Source organism: Strigops habroptila, chromosome Z (assembly GCF_004027225.2).
Source record: "Strigops habroptila isolate Jane chromosome Z, bStrHab1.2.pri, whole genome shotgun sequence".
NCBI lineage: Eukaryota > Metazoa > Chordata > Aves > Psittaciformes > Psittacidae > Strigops > Strigops habroptila.
In genome coordinates, this window is record NC_044302.2 from 5,471,352 (window position 1) to 5,486,611 (window position 15,260).

General features: G+C 36.4%; 1 protein-coding gene across 5 annotated transcripts in view; it reads right to left on the reverse strand.

Moving 5' to 3' along the window:
• CDH13 (cadherin 13) overlaps positions 1–15,260 on the reverse strand; it is a 509,619-nt gene that overhangs the window by 211,675 nt on the left and 282,684 nt on the right. The window lies entirely within an intron of this gene.

Sequence of the window (15,260 nt, forward strand, 5' to 3'; positions counted from 1 at the left end):
AAGGAACTGACAATCCTAAAGTACCTGACAAAGGAATCTAGAAACCAGGAAAAGGGGAAAATGGAAAGATTTGCTTGCTTGCTACTAAAAGAATTCTTCAGATTTGAGGCGAATAAAAAAGAAAAACTATTAAAATAAGAGAAATTATTTAAAACTTTATTCAATAGCAATGAAGCCTGAAGCTGATAATTTCAACCTTCTTGGGTAGAGCTGTAATAATGAGAAAATAAGAGTCCAAAGGATGGATAAATTATTATCTGAATTAGCATACCAAATGCCTTTAACTTTTTTCCATGGCTAAGAAAATATGTAGAAATTTTCAATTCTTTAGTTCTCATTTAGTAAGCCTCCAGCATATATCAATCCCGGTGAAAGTGTAACCTCCCAAAATTAAACTGCCAAATAAGCAAGATGACAACAAGCCCAAGAGGCATGTCTATCTTTTTGTCGTACAATTATTTTAGTACTGTAGGTTTTTGTTAACAGAAACTATGATGGAGTTAAGCCTAAAATCAAGAAAGCAAAACTGTTTAAATTGAAAGTTTGCAAAACAATGCTTGCAAGTGTGTCTAAACTGTAATGTATGCAATTTCATGACCCATTACACTCTCTGCTAATAGTGCTGACGTGCCTCTATTGGCTTTGGTTTTTGTCCTCGGTTCAGCAGCAGCCTAAACCACGACAGTTCTCCATAGCAATGGCCCTTCCTTGCTGCAGCTGAGAATGGAGCTCCTAAGCCAAATCGTGGCCAACCAGATGTTAGGACCACTTGCCCCAGCTGCACAAAAAGTTGATGTAATGACAACAATACTGCCCACAGTATCTTTGCTAAATCTGTCATAAACTTTGCTCTCTAAGTTAATATTTGTTTTGCCAACGTTGTACAAGTTGCTCCTATACAGAAGTGGTAATAGGCAGTGAAAAACCCATTTATTCATAGCTACACCACAGACATTTCAGTATGTCAGTATGCCTCCTTTAACGTAATTCTTTTGTTGTTTATATTCTTTTGGTTTATATGACTACCCGTTCAATGTCTGGCCACTCTCTAATGACCAGAAACTCTCAGTGTCTTTAGGGTATGAGCTTCATTTCCAATAGCATTTTTCTGAGTAGTTCTCAACTTATTCATATAACTATTGCAGAATTTGTGAGATGAAAATTTTAAACCACTTAGTTGCTGCTGGTACTACCATTATTATATCTGAGTGTAATGCAGATCTTGGATTCTAAGTACCTAGATACCAGTTTTCTGGTTTAAAACAATGAACTGATATCTCATAATGAAAGAATCCAAAGCAAGTTCAATTGAAACAGATCAGCAGGATGCTTACTCATCTTACATTCACCCTGGCTTCATTCCAGGGCTTGCTCAAGACCAGCCTAATCCTGCAAACATTTACAATTCTTCTGACTGTGGCACTTAACATAGCCTGTGGGAGTAACAACCTATTCTTGCATATAGAAAAGAACACCATATTGTTTAATAGTTTGATTTGCTATTATATGCTACTGCATAAGTTTTATTTTAATATCATGCAACTGCTGTGATTGCATTTTTATAATTGGTGCTCTACCCCAGAGGAGAACTTTCTGAAGAGTAAAAAACGCTACCTAGGTGCTGAATCAGAGAATTTACTAGAGTGCTTTGGGTAGCAGTACTTTGCTATGAAGCTTCCCAGCAAAGGTGCTGCAGGTGCGAAGGAATTCAAACTACAAGATCAGTGACATTAATTAATGGTTCATCCAACATAATAAAAAAGAAAATTAAGGTAGTGAATTAAATTTTGAAAGAAATGTCCTGGACAGAATCCAGCTGAGATGCTGATGCCCTTCTGAAATTAGTGTACATTCAATCAGCAGAACCAGTCCTACATTATCTCCATATTCTGAATTAAAGGTGTGGTGATGCAGCAAGAATGCTTTTTTCCATTTTTTTTTTTTTTTTTTTTTGCTATGTTAAATACCAATGGTTACAAATTTTGTTTCCAAAGACTTGGATTTGTAGCACATGGGTTTTTAGCAATAACCAGTCTGCATGTATTTCATCGACATTCCTACACCCATTGATTTCACAATATGCCAATCTCAGCTGACACAAAGAATTGTCATTTAACAGGAAACCACAGAGAGATCTTTCATTAACACACCCTTTAACTTACGTGTTTCAGATGCCTCCCCCAAACTCCCCTCCCTCCTGATATACCACAGGAGCGCAGGGTTGATGGTAAGAAACAACAGATGAAATATATTTAAATAACTACATCTTAAAAAATTAAAAACTCCTTTAAAGAAAGATACTGCATTTATAATTGACAATGGTAAAAAAAATGATTGTTTAATCAAGCAACATGGAATTCAGATTGTAAAAACGTACTGAGACACTGGCAACATTTTCAAAGCCCAAAGGAGCTGTATGTCACTATAGATGAACAACTACGGCTTGGAGCAGCCAATCAACTTATCTTCACCTGAGAAAAGGAAAAAGTTTTGAGCAACTGAATTTGCACAGTTGACTTTTTTGGGGGTGTTGTGTTTTTTGGTTTGGTTTAGGGTTTTTTTGGGCCCCCCAATGTATGAAAAACAAATATCTTACCTGTCTCTGCAAGATCAAGTGTAATCTGTGCTTTTAAAGCCTAAAACAGTGAGGCCAAGACACTGTTTGCCTGTGTACTTAGTAAAATTACACCCCTAGGTAGACTGGAAGATAATACATAATGTATATATGACCCCATGGACAAACTGCAGTGTACCGCAAGTTATTTAATCAATTAAAATAGCTTTGTCTTAAGGAGTGTCTCTCAATTTCAAAACCACATTAAAAGCAAATTTCCCTGCCAAGGTTCATAACAATGTTTTTGATGGTTAAAATGAAAAGACATTAGAAAAAGACTGTACTCTTTTAAAGTAATTATCATATTGTGCTTTCCTTTGAGAGGTTCTACAGAGGAAACTGAAGCTGAGACAGAGCTGTCCAAAAAAACCCATGCATTACCTTCACCAACATGGTAATTCTTTGTATAAACGTCATACTATCCATTTTTAAAGTACAAGTAGTTTTTAAGTTTAATAAGTAAGGATTGTGGAAAAATCAGCTAACAGGTTTTAACCAAATTACCTTTTAGTTTTGAATGCAAAAATATTTTGCCTTCATAGTGTTGATTTGTTATACAAAACTGAAAACCTGAAAATAAAGTCATATAGTTTCCATTTGAAAACTGTAATATCCTTTAATTTTTCATTTTTCTGGAAAACCACCAAGAAAATCTTTGCCATTCATTTTTGTCTACATTGCTGGGAGACAAAGGGGTAGGACAGCTACTTCTAAAATACAGTCAAAGGAATTCTTTTCAGACTGGATCTACAGAAGTTTTAGTCCCAAGACCCTGACACTGCAGTATGTGAAAGTCAGAGGTGCATATGCTAATGCTGTGAGAAGTGAGATGCTTATAATATCCCTGGCCATGAACAGCCAGAAATTATGTTGTCCCTGAATGGCAGCATTCCCATTTTCTCCATGGAGAATGCATGCACCGCAAGTAAATGAAAAGAATATTCTTGTTCCTGTCAGAAAACATAAAATCCTAGCTCCCCGATTTTGTTGTCAACTATTTGCCTAAGAAGCAGGCAGGCCATTCTTTTCTACTGATACTAGATTAAGATCACAATGATAATAAAGGCTTTACTGGATAAACAGCCATGAACATCAGTGATAGGAAAACATCTGTATTCCAAATATTTCATTAGCTACATGAGAAAAGTGAGATTATCAGTCATGTTTATTTACTCTTGGGTTTTTGGGGGGATTTTTTTTACACTTATTGGTTACAAACAATCACTGCTGAAAAGAATTTGGAAGTTGACTTAGTGTTATGAACTAAAAGGGAGTTGATGATACCTATTTCTGACAGCTGTTTGGAAAGTAGGTGCTAAACATTGGCGTACTGACATGGCCAGTTAGACGAAAAATTGAGACGTGAGTGAATATTTTACTGACAATTATATATCAGTGTGTACCATGTGCTGCCTTTGACCTGTTTACTACGATGGGATACACAATTCCAGATAATAATGGCACTTATACTTTTGGTCAATATTAGAGAAAGAATCAACAATTTGGAATCAGATTCAGACACAAGCATGGCAGCAGATCATCCGAAAGAAGAGCTGCAATACTTAAGGCAGGAACAGTTGTATTACAGTGCTCTCAGGTAAGTCAATACATTTGAAGACTACATTAACCGTTCCCTAACTCTTGCTTTTCTTACACTGTGACTTGACCTACATTGTTGTAGAGACATAGAGGTAATAAGAATCAAAATAAAAACTCCTAGAAAAAAATGTGAAGAACACTTACTACAGGTTTTATGGTACCAAAATACGTATTTCTGTTGCACTTCTGTTGCTACTGAAATATTTTGAAAGACTAGGTGAATTTCTCCACTGCTTTTAGAAAGAGAAAATCAGAAAAAAACAATTCATAGTGTTAAAAGGCAACCACAGAAAACTGCTTCGCTTTGACTTTTTCTTAGCAATTGATTTGAAATTACTTTAAAGCTGAATTAATTTATATTCATTGATGCAATTTTCTTCAAGGACAATTTTGCTTTAAACAGTAATTGAAAAACAGAGCCAAATTTCAAGCTCTCAAAATATTTTTCAAATAGACCTTCATTGTCTGTTATCCCAGTCACTCATAGTTAGAAAACACACAAATATATATGTACAGTGGCTTCAAATGTGTTATTTCTGGCATCTGTTTGATGTATACATTCAATGTTCAATAAAATCTCCTTTGCAGCAGCAGTTGCTACAAGTGAATGGTTTCTAAATTCTACCACACTATCTTTTGCATGGTTTTCTATTTTTTTTTAAGACTGTGCATTCCTGAAAAACATTTTTAAACCCTCAATGAATGTATTCAGAATGTGGCCTTCCTATCCAGTTGCTTCTCAGCTACTTCAAGTGAATATAATCATGTTTTTCAGTCGTGAGACACCTTCAGAATAACCCTCTTTGTTATTCTGTGACACAGTGGTCATCATGTTTTAAATCTTGAAGAAATTACAGCACTTTTTAAAAGAAGAAAGGGAATTTAAACTCAAGTGATTGACAGATAAGTGATCATTATAGGGTTTTTTGTTGCTACTGCTTTTGTTTGGTTGGTTTCCCCTTATAGGTTTAGAATTCTATGAAATAGTATTAGAACCACATAAAAATTGTAGGATATCCTTCTGATGATAACTGCAATAATTATAAGCACATTTTACTTCTGTATGCTTAAATCATAATATTGATGAGCTACATTTGTAATCCAAAAAATCACTGTCTTGAATATGTATCTTTTAGTATTTTCTCAGATTCATATTTAAAAGACATTTCTACTGGCAGTTTCCAAAATACACCAGCAGAAGATGGATGAGAACTGTGAGATTTTACCTAAAACCTCTCTCATTTCTTATGTGTGATTCTAACTCTGTCATGCATTCTTTGTATACTTATATGCCACCTGAGAACAACTTCCCTTCAAGAAACCCAATAATCAGCTTTTTAACTTTACCAGAATATTCTTGAGGTATCAAAAAAGGGTCATTTTTGAAAACTTTCTTACTTACTTGAAAACTTTTAGGCATGTTATTGGTGCTTGCTAGCAGGACTTGATTTTCAAAAATAAATGTAATTTCCCATCTATTTTTCGTGGACAGCCATAGAAAGCTGCTACTCAGAAATATGTTTGCACTTGGTGCAACTATGTGTGCAAATGAATAGTTGCATGCAAAGGTGGACATTTTCCTTACTTAAAAGATGTACCTGAATAAAAAAATCAAGCAGTTACATTATCTAGAAGTTTTGTTCTACATATGCAAAACAAGTGAACTATTTTAAATATTTCTATCAAGAAAAAAACCTTTCCACTATAAAATGTAGATTACCTATCATTATTTCTTCTGTTTCATTTTTACTGTTCAGTCATTCTCACTAAGGTTTCTTTTCCTACTGTAATTGCTTTCAATTTTCCAAATGTTACGTACAGCTATCCTTTGACTTCATGGGAGTACAGACTGCAATTTAAACCCCAAGAACTGTATTTAATGGTGGGAAAAGAAAGACTGTGAGGGCATGATATAAAGGGAGAACTGGGAGAAAAAGGGAAAGAAATACATGAACCCACAGTTTAAAAATAACATCTGTTTTCTGTCTCTTTTTAAAGACACTAGTTATCTGATAATATCTTTCAAATAGTATTGGGAAAAATAAGCACGCTAACCTGCAAGGAAATAAATAATCCTGCCATTCTGCAGTGGTAAGTTTTTTATTCAGCTACGCATCTCTTTCACAATAAAGGTAGTATGGATCCGTCTATTGACTGATCAGGGCATTGCATACTAAAGCGAACAAATCCTGCCTGCACTGACAATTTATAGGCTTTATTCTGCTTAGCACTTGGAGTAGTGCCCACACCATAGCATTACTGTGAAAGGAAATGATGCCCAACTGTTACAATACCTAGTAAAACAACTCCAGGATTTATGTCCGGTAGAGTGAGAGGACAAGGAAGGCGGTGTAGGGCTTCAAGTAGTGTATCTACTGCCATCAGTTTCCAAATCATATAATAAATTTTTGGCACATGATTGCAAGTTGTGAGGATTTATCACCCTTTTCATGCACTTTAAAGGGCTTGGATGAAATATAGTGGTGAGGATGCTGGCAATCTCCTGGCTTAAAGCACAACTGGCCATACAGCCTGCAGGGCTTCTGACCTGCAAATGTGTGATGGGAAGGCAATACCCAGGAATGCGGATTTACAAGTATATCAACACAAACTGAGGCTTTATTCCACTAACGAAGCCTATCAAGCGAGCTGCAGTAGCACTCTGCAGTACACCTCACACTGATGCATTTTTTTTCAGATAACCTTTTCCTGGCACTATGGTATCTTTCAATTTATTGATTATATGGATGAGGTAGTCTCATGTGTCCAGACTGCTTCAGCCTTTAAAGTACCCTTCTCTTTTCTGAGAGGACAGAAGTAGATGCATAAACCAGGTACAAAAGCCCCTGGTAAATTTATTAACGAACAAATTTCCCTTGGTAAAGAATTACATACTGGATCACACAAACCTTGTTTTTACAGGCCTTGTTTTTCAGCACCCAGCAAGGAATCCAGCATTTTTAAAAAAATTCATTTGTTATTTAATTAAGAAATATGCTCATTTTTATTTAATGAGCTTGTGCTATAACGTAAAAATAGCCAAACAAGCTAACCATCATTGCTTCCACTGTTTTGTGCGTGGAGTATGAATACTACATGAAATGTCCAGGGTAAAGACCCCATAATGCCTTTATGGCCTTTAGCAATAGGCATTAACACTGATCTGGCCTTAAGAGTAATTTTTGGTATATCACTGCATGTAACTGCAGAAAAGCAGATGAAAGCTCATTTCAGCAAGAGGGACAGTGAGCAAACAAATCAGTTGACAAAGGGAATTTTCTGTATGGAGCTGAAGAAGAGAGTGGCTCATCATTTCTAGTCCTCACAAACAGGCCTGTAATTCTGACCTGTACACCTAAGCTGATCTGGAGCCTGACTCTAACCTATTTCTGATGAAAATCAAGAATAATTGAACCCTGGAGTGAATTGCAGATTCCTGTTTCCAATCATATCACATACTCAATTTGAGTGAACTGCTAATTGCTACACATGAGATTATTTTAATTTCCTCAAAATGTGCTGGTTTAGCTGCACTTGCATGGCTGGGCACCTGATAATTACTGGATGGTATTTTAATGTGCTGTTCCTTTCAACTTCAGAAAAACACAGGCAGATTAGACTGGATGTACATCTTTCTTTGTCATAATACAACATACTATTAATAAATTTGTATCTTTTCATCATGTATATGCACAGTAACTAGAACATCCCAGGATCCCTAGGTTCTACTAAAACGTGAGATAAGTATTTGTGTGTCTGTATATGTTCATCTCTCTGTAAGTTATACGTATCTTGTACATCTACATGTATGAAAATATGCATACATATAGACACACAGACAATACCTTATTCTTATACAGCTACATTTTATCCCACACAGATTGAGAAGAAATTCCTCCTGAGATATATTAAGCAACTGTGCATAATTAGACAACTGGCTTCTGTTTGAGAATTAAAATATTGACATTACAGATGTCTCTACCTCGTTCATATCTAGTTTACATTTATAGGCTAGATTACAAAACCTTCAAGGCAGAGAGTACATTTTTTGCTGAAATGCAGATGATTAATAATAACATTGCTGAAACTTTGATACTGACAATTTTAAAAGTGTGCACAAAACTACATACATTTGTACACAGAAATTAAAAACTGCCAGGCTGAGTTACACTCAAAGCCTAGCATTCCATCTCCAGCAGTGGAGGACTGAGGAAAAGGTATGTGAAAAAGCATTTATTTTTTTTTCCCAAAGATAGACTTTTCTGTATTATTTTGCTTCCTTTATCTCAGAGGCTTCCTGGCCACAGCCTCATTAAGAACTATTATGCTGAATAACCATGTCACTGCTGAATTTTTATCCCTGGATTTATAAAATTCTTTGAACCAATTTATACTTTTGTTTTCTGCAACAGCTTATAGCAATGTTTCACAATTAAATGTGTAACATTTGACATTTCAAACCTCCTCTAAAATCAAAGTACTGCTGCAAGAGACATTGCTGTGAATCAGAAAAGCTTAGGTTCAAACACTTAATGTTGAGATAGTTTTGAGGTGGATTTACTGAGACATTTCAGCTTTGCAGTTCAGATCTATATATACTTCTAAGTCTTCTACTGCTGCTTTTTTCAAAATATGGGTATTTTAACATGCAATAATGAGTTTGCTCATTACATACCTTTAGTAGCCAACAGAAACTGAAAATTAATTCAGTCTTCAAAGGTCTTCAAAAACTGCTAAGGTACCGTCCATAAGAGAGGCTGCAATGAGCACTTCAATTTTCAACACTTAAAAGTACTCTTTGAGACCCACCAAAAATGTGTATCTTTGTTTCGATTACATTTCTTTGCAATTCCTATTCAAACATTCCATGTTTTATTCTCATTATGGTCACGAACTTTATCTACACTCAAACTCTTTTTCAAGTATTTGCCCCAGACTACCTACTTTACTTAAAAAGCATTTTGCCTGGTGAATTTTACCCAGCGGTTGAATTCCACCGAACCAATTGCAGGTTTTCTCTGTGGAACTCTCAAAAGTTTTGTAAATCTTTTCATCACATTTTGAGCATGTATTCTTTTCCATGTTATTTGGGTTTACAGGTCAAAAGAAGAGTTAGGCCTGGAAAGCTCACCGAATTCAACACAATTTTATTCATTTTACAGCTTCTTATTCCATAAACCATCAGGAATTATGAGTAATAAAAAACCCCAACACAGCCCAGAAAATACTACTGTAGGATCTGAAATGTATTAAAGATGACAAGCGTATGCCAGAAATGCCTTATCTACCCTCACCACTTTGCTAGGCCAGCCTACTTGCAGTTTACCTTTCCTGGTATCTTTCTTATCTATCACATTCAGTCTCATTTATATTAATTTAAGTACTAATCTTCTTGCTGTTGCAAGGTTAAGCATAAAAACAAACAAACAAAAAACCACAACACTCCACCTCCAAAACAAATAAACAAACAAAATACATTCTGGTTTGTAGTTCTTGATAAGAAGACACCATCTTTAGAACCAGTTTTTGTTTATCCAAATCTGAGCCATGCACAATGCATGGCTATCAATAATTAGTGCTTCAGACACTTCCTCATGCTTTATCCATTTTTACAAATTATTATTTTATGATACTGAACAACTCTCTAGGCTATTCTTCCTAATTCCTGCTGTTTCCTCTCTGTCTTCAAACATTCCTTTATTTGTAGTAATTTTTTATAGACAACTGTCAGTCTTGGTTTAGGGCTCCTGGACTGGATCACAATGTGTTCAGGCTATTGTACATCATGGAAAACAAGTTACTTCTCTAAAACGCAATTCTTAAGCAATTTTCCCAACCACAGCAGTTAAGATTTTAACCCATCTGGGCTTGCAGCATATTGTTACAACTCACATAATGTCAAATGTGTTTAAAATAATTTCTGTTAAATGCCTCCAGCAAGTGAAATGAGATGGCTGCCAAGTTCATTTAACCAGCCTTCATTTGCCAACCTTTAAAGAGTGAGACATAGAAATGTTCCTGCCTGCCTATGTAATCCATAAGATTACAGTCACCCTCACTAATGTACTGAGGTAAATCTGCAGCAGGACACATGCTAAACCCTAGATCTGACAGCTGGATACATCCAAGATCTATAGGAGATAAACTGGGTCTTAACCTAGAAAACAAAACTGTGAGAAATCAGAAGTACAGTTAAGACTAGACCCATTACAGTCAGGGGAAAAATTTCATAGGTGTCACTGAATAAGGCTCAGCTGTTATTTTCCTGGTATATATATGCTGACTTCAGCCTCTAGAAATACGAAAAAAAATAAATCCATAAATTCAAACTATTTCTCTACTTCTTTTTTACCCTTTCCCTGTTTCCTCTCTCCCCCCTCCTTTTTTTTTTTTTTTTAATTAATAGCCTCCAGGTTTGCAGTTTGTCTGGGAAAACACCTCCTAAATCTGGAAAAGTCTATGGTCACTTTATGTACATACTTTAAGCATACATTTGAGTGTGTTTTTGTTAGAATTTGTCTCTAGGCTGTTTCCAGGAATATGACAATTTTCCATGAAAAAAGCAATTAACTTTAACTATGCCATGAAATTTCTCCAGGAAAGATGTATCAAGAAAGAAATATGTTATTATATTACATATTTTTATCATTAATTAGAAGCTGTGGCAAGCCCTAGCTTGAAATTCAGATGAATGTTTATTCATGTAATGCGTATACAGGTTTACCTTCTCAGTAATTATGCCCAGGTTTTTGCCTCCCTAGTAAAGTGATAACACACAAATTGAGGATGTCCAAATAAGCAGTGGTGTTCAGTGCAATTTCAAAAGTCCCACTTAAAAAAGTGAATGGCCTTAGTAACAGAGAAAATGTATTAAAACATCACCAAAACACATCCTCACTGGGACTATGCACAAACGATTCTTTCATTATTAATTGACAGATTAAATAAATACAACAATTACACACTATTTCCTTTGGGTTTTTTTGTTTTTTTCTACTTGTACTTATCTCCAAGGGCAGAGAAAGGAGGGTCCTTACAAGGGGCTTGGCACAAAATTTCACTGTAACTTCTCTGTCTGTTCCTAACAAAGGAACTAAACCTTCCAATCATTAAGGAAAAAAAGTCATTTTGGAAAAAAATAAAAAGCTGGAACATGAGTTTTACAGCAACATCAAGGAAGTTCAATATATATGTTCACTTAAATATTAAAATTAAGGTTTATGTATTTAAATTCGCGATGTTAACTTTGTCCAAGTTTTATTTCTTTGTAAATTTATGGTATTTCTCATGAATAGCAGACAAAGTGTAGGTGCAATTTTAAAGTCAATAAATAAGTGGAATGTCACTAGAAAATTCTATTGGGTTTGTGACTACCGAAATTATGGCCCCATGGGAAAACATACAGGAAGCCATCAAGAAAGGAAGATAATAGTATTATCTGAATCCCTCTACAAGGCCTCAAAATCCTTTAGGCAGGTTTCACAGTCCAGTATATTTATATCTTTCTTTACATAATTATACATCTCTCTTCACTGAATTATAGGAATACACGGACATTTACATTTTGACCAGTGATCATGAAGACAAATCCAAGATACTTATACGAGCATTTTTTATTTTTCACTAGAAGACTATTTCAGAGAATGGGTTTGGCTCAGAGCTTGAATGAAGATGAAGGTGGCTGTGATAAGAAGTAAGGTTATGTATGTAAAGCCTTTCTTTTGGAACTTCAAAAAAGCAATACAACTCTTCAATTTTAATACAAAAAGAAGGAATCAGGAATCATACATGCAAACACACGCACATAAAGACTTCTATCAAGCTGTGCAGTGCAGCTATTGATTGGGAGCAGCAAGACAGCAGAACCTGATGAATAATTTTAAGATGTATGCCATAAAATTTTAAAACTATGGAAAACAGCTGTAAACAACATGAAACCTTGGTTGACTGGATGCCATCAGCATAGAGAACTATGACAGATTGTAGCTAACACTGATTCTACAGGTTCGCTTTTGTACAAAATAATTTTGCAAGTAGTGGTGTTCTTGACACCAGGAAAATGAGGTTATGAAGTTCAATGTGATGAATACCCAGGAGAAAAAGGGAGAGGATAAGAAAAATATGAAGTTGAAAAAAAAAATCAAACTTTGATTAACAGTCAATACAATCAAAATGCCAAATGTGACATAGATAAATACTGAAGTACCCCAAAAGAAAATAGATGAAAACAATTACAGAAAAATTCACTGGAAGTTGGACTGAGAAACACGTCTCCTGAATCAGAAGCATAAACTTCAACAAAAGCAGTGAAAAAAAAGGAGGAGCAAGACAGCTTATGGATGAACAAAAATAGGGAACTGCCAGTTAAAAACAAGTAAACAAAAAAACCCAACAAAAACATCCGGTCAGAGAAAAGAAACTTGGAATAGAGTTTAAGTAAAGAAAGAACATATATCAGATAATGGTTAAATATTGTCCCATAACCTGGAATTAACAGTGAAAGCTAAACATTAGACTAAATACTGTTTGGGAAAGGCGCGTGGTATATAAACAGTGTAAACTTTTGTTTTGATGGAGAGCGATGAGACCAGTGAAAGACTTGAAGGAAATCATAGCTCATACCCAGACTTCATATACTACCAGTAGGGTAAAGCTTAAGCACTGTAGTGTTTGAGCTGTTTGGCACCACTTTTACAAAAATACTGGATTTATGGGCTGTCAATCTAAGCTACACCATTCTACTCGGTGGTCTAAGAATGTGTATCTAAGTGAGCATGACAAGATGCTGCTGTAGTATAAAATAGGACCCTTGATTAGATTAGATAGTCACACTCTGCTACACGCTGTTAACTGTGCAAAAGAATCTCTGACATTTTTTAGCAATATGGTCTCAGTTAATTACAGAACTCTTGTTACAAGGGAAATGGGAAGTTGGACAGTCTAAGAATTTTTTTTTTTTGGAATTCTGAATAAGGGATTTATATCTGAAATAAATTAAGAAGGCACTAGAGACCTACAACAGAAAAGAGTTAGTGTTCCACTTACAGCCTTACTCACACAATACATTTTTTGTTTGAATTAAAAGATCGCCAATTAGTTCATTACATGCTTGTCACAAGTATGGTAAATGAACATTTACCTGAAAACTGTGTTGAACCTGATGAAGGAGCAGCTCATAATGTATTTCCTACCTACAGCTTTTCAAACAATGGCAACTATATATGAAAATGCAAAACTCCGTAAAAAGGTTACATGATTTCTAGAAACTACATAAATAATGCAGTAAGGACAAAGAATAACATCTAGTGTTCCGCATGAGATCCTTGTCTCTGTTCCGCATGACATCCTTGTCTCTAAATTGGAGAGATATCAATTCGATAGATGGACCACTCGGTGGATAAAAAACTGGCTCGATGGCCGCACGCAAAGAGTTGTGGTAAATGGCTCGATGTCCAGTTGGAAACCTGCAACGAGTGGTGTCCCTCAGGGATCGGTGTTGGGACTGGTCCTGTTCAACATCTTTGTCGGCGACACGGACAGTGGGACTGAGTGTGCCCTCAGCAAGTTTGCTGACGACACCAAGCTGTGTGGTTCGGTTGATACGCTGGAGGGCAGGGATGCCATCCAGAGGGACCTTGACACACTTGTGAGATGGGCCGATGCCAACCTTATGAAGTTTAACCAAGCCAAGTGTAAGGTCCTATACCTGGGTAGGGGCAATCCCAGGCACAGCTACACGTTGGGCGGAGAAGAGATTCAGAGCAGCCCTGCAGAAAAGGACTTGGGGGTGTTGGTTGACGAGAAACTTAACATGAGCCGGCTTCAGCATGCGCTTGCAGCCCAGAAAGCTAACCGTATCCTGGGCTGCATCAAAAGAAGCATGACCAGCAGGTCAAAGGAGGTGATCCTGCCCTTCTACTCTGCTCTTGTGAGACCTCACTTGGAGTACTGCGTACAGTTCTGGTGTCCTCAACATAAAAAGGACATGGAGCTGTTGGAGCAAGTCCAGAGGAGGGCCACGAGGATGATAAGAGGGCTGTCTTCACCTCCCGGATGAAGACAGGCTGAGAGAGTTGGGACTGTTCAGCCTGGAGAAGGGAAGGCTGCGTGGAGACCTCATAGCAGCCTTCCAGTATCTGAAGGGGGTCTATAAGGATGCTGGGGAGGGACTCTTTGTTAGGGACTGTAGTGGTAGGACAAGGGGTAATGGGTTCAAACTTAAACAGGGGAAGTTTAGATTAGATATAAGGAAGAAGTTCTTTACAGTGAGGGTGGTGAAGCACTGGAATGGGTTGCCTAGGGAGGTTGTGGATGCTTCATCCCTGGCGGTGTTCAAGGCTAGGTTGGACAGAGCCTTGGACCACCCGGTTTAGGGCAAGGTGTCCCTGCCCATGGCAGGGGGGTTGGAACTAGATGATCTTAAGGTCCTTTCCAACCCTTACTATTCTATGATTCTATGATTCTATATATAGCACAAAGAAGTAAAAGGTAATGTCTATCCTTGTTCAGAGTAAACAAAGCACATGTCACCACATTAAGCTTCTATGAATATTAAATATTCATAAAAATATAATATAATTTGATTCCATCTTTCATTTCAACATATTCCAGAATGTGCATACAACCAAAACCTTATGTCTGTGCTCACAGCTTCAACTGTATAAGGAGGATAGGGCATTGTGTTCAGTGATGTATATATTACAAATATATAACCCACAACTCTGATCTCTATTAAATCACTGTCACTCCACTGATATTGACAGGAGCTTATACTAGTTTAGATTTCTTTCACCAAGATCCACATTAACTCCATAACATAACAATTATCTCTTTTGAATGCAGTAGAGGTACTACTTCAGTGGAATGCAACAGCTGTTTAATAACTCACAACAAAATTGCACAACAGCTGAAGATAACAGTTGAAGAAAACTAATTCAGCCTTCATCTGCAGGGAGAGTTTAGCTAGGATCATTGTACCCAAACTGAAATTTGGAACAATACCTTATACTTACAGAATTTCATCATCAGACAAAATCAGGGGGGAATT